We start from the raw sequence: 2,968 nt of genomic DNA on the forward strand, positions 1-2,968 counted from the left end.
TTAAGCGACTCACCGGTCAGCATTTACAGAGCTGCCAACTACATCTCACACCGGGAATATGACCGGGATTGGTTTGCATCGCAGCCTACGGAAGAGAACGCAAATCGAACGATCATTCGCAGTCATTCCCTCCATTGACTACCATTCGCCTATATTCAACAGTTAAGGATTCCTCCGGAAATATTCCAAGTAGACTTTCTCTGGATATTTTACGTTTCTTTCCAAGCGCCTGCCTGTTCAATTTGATCAGAAACTGTGTGACATTCTCCAACGGGTCAAAAAACCTGTGACCATTCGTGCCGCCCTTCTCTGTATACATTCAGTATCGCCGGGCAGTTGTATCTGATTAGGATCCAAGAATCTCGAGCAATATTCGGGGATGGGTCGCAAGCGTGATTTGTAAGCAATTTCTTTTGTACACTGATTGTATTTTCCTAGAATTCTACCAACGAATTGCAGCCATCCACCGTATTTCCCTAAGACTGCGACTATGTGAAGGTTCCATTTCAAATCTCTAGAAATTTTTACACCCAGGTATTCATGTGGGTTGAGCGATAGCGAATTTGACTCGCTGCACTATACTCGTAGGATAAGGTTATATCGTTTTGTGAACCGAACAATTTTACATTTCGGGAACATTTAAACTAAGTTGTCATGCTTTGCACTACACTGAAATCTTATGAAGGCGTGACTTCTTTCAAACAGAACTTTATTACAGGCAACAGCATCATTTGCGAAAACACTGAAGTTCCAAATAGACCGCGTAACCACGGCCCCCTTCTCCCCTCCAAATTGCTGTCTGAAAACTGGAAGTCCCATTTGTAAAACACCTTCAGAAGTTCGTTCACATTCCGTATCAGTTAATGTGTTAAAAACTTGACCTGAAGAAACATAACCCTTTGCAGTTGAAGACGCTCTGTTGTAAGAGAAGCTAGTTTTTCGAAAACGTCTCAATATTTATGTACTGAACTAGGTGTTGTACAATTCTATAATTTTCAGGTACATTCGGCGACGTTTGTGGATACTGTCTGACAAATGTGTTGCGAATAAAGTGAGTAGTAAAGAAGTAATGAAGTGAAACATCAAGCCTGATGCTGACACTTTACTGCACGAACAGCGAAAATGTAGAAGTGATAAAAGTCTTTTTCCTTTCATCATTCTGTCAGGGATGTCAGAGGGGAAAAAAAGTTTCGCCAAGTTTCGAAATTATGTGTGAAGTTTGTTGGAAGTCGCCACGTGCTGCCTTTCACAAATGCTCGGTGAATATAGTCTCGATAATTTGCGCGCCATGAAATTATGGTGCCTTAGACGAGTACGCAGTTTTTAACTTTTAACGCCCGACTTATTGCGTAAACCTATGCCTTTAAATGAAGGACGGAAGGAGGATTGCATTTAATGTGCTATCGATGTCGAGGTCATTAGAGACGGAGCAGGAGTTGGCACTGCGTCAGGGAAGGGTAAAAGAAGTCCGCCGTTCCCTTTCAAAGGAACCATCCCAGCATTTACTTGGAGCGATTCAGGAAAGTTACGGAAAACGTATCAGGATGGCCGGATGCGGATTTAAACGTCATCCTCCCGAATGCGAGTCTAGTGTACTAGTTGACAGCTCGTCGTGTAGAAGCTAGCGTTGTTGGTGATGGGATTCCGGGTTCGATTCACGGCTGGGTTGCTTTCTCCGCCCGGGAAGTAGGTGTCTGTGGTGTCATCATTTCATCATCATCCGTGAAGGTGGCGAAACTGGACTGTGTAAAGGTTGGGGCTTTGTACAGGCACTGATAACCGTGCAGTTAAGCGCCCCAAAAACCAATCATCATCATCATCATCATCATACCATGTAATAACCACTGCGGCAGCTCGTTCGGTATACATTTAAATGAGCAGATTAAGTCAGCATTTTTAGTATTTACATTGACTTCGTTCTTCATGAATGAAAGCAGGAACTATGACAAGACAAAGGAATTGGGATAACGAATGAGAAATACCTGATTGTGCTTCTGTTTGTAGATGACATGATTCACGTTCACGAAATGACCTCCAAAGATCTATATACCACCTGAACGAAATATGCAATGAATACAACTTTAAAATTTCTAGGAACAAAACGAAAATAAGTGCACTCCGAGGAAAATACTCAGTCAGTTTAAAACTAGTTTTGGATAATCCTGCTTTAGAACTGGTCTCTTAATCTTTCATTTAGGCTACGCTGTAAGATCTGATTTTTACTCTGATACTTAAAATAAATTACACAAATTCTAAGCTGTTTGTGACACTATTATCTGAATATTGGGCAATAAAGTACAAAAAGATTGTCCCGAAATTCAATAACGTGGTCGCGGTTCCTGTATTATGCTATGAAAGCGAAAACATGGTTAAAAAAAAAAAAAAGCAAAAAAAATCACACGGCAGAGATGAGGTTCCTAAGAAATTCGAAGAGCTGCACAACAAGAAATGATTAGGAATGAAGATACTAGAGAAAAATTAAGTATTTTCAACAGAAACTAAAAAATTCAAAAATATCGTGAAGACTGGTGAGAATGCTACGTCCCAGACTTCCCCAAAATATTCTGAACTACAAGCGGAATGGAAGACGTGATATTGAAAGGCCTCGGACGTGGGAGCAATTTCGTTTGAGAGACTATCCCGCGCGGCGACTACTGAAGTACTTATACATTATAAAATTCTTAAGTTATACAACCAAAATAAGTAAGTTTTAATGTAGTTTACGTTCACTGATGCAAAAAAAAAAATTCTTGGTTTTTAAAGTGGGCTATGTTCTTTCTAAGGGTTCAAACTGTCTCCATGACAAATTTGAACAATATCTGTTAAGCGGTTTGGACTCTAAAACGAAACAGACTGTGTTACAAAGTTGAAAAGCAACTGAGAGAAAGAAGCAGCGTCGGTTTCTGCAGGAGGCGGCCATCATTTTGTAGGACTATGTTCGGGCACTGATTTGATCGGTATATAGGGA

This window comes from Schistocerca gregaria, unplaced genomic scaffold, assembly GCF_023897955.1.
Source record: "Schistocerca gregaria isolate iqSchGreg1 unplaced genomic scaffold, iqSchGreg1.2 ptg000317l, whole genome shotgun sequence".
NCBI classification, from domain to species: domain Eukaryota; kingdom Metazoa; phylum Arthropoda; class Insecta; order Orthoptera; family Acrididae; genus Schistocerca; species Schistocerca gregaria.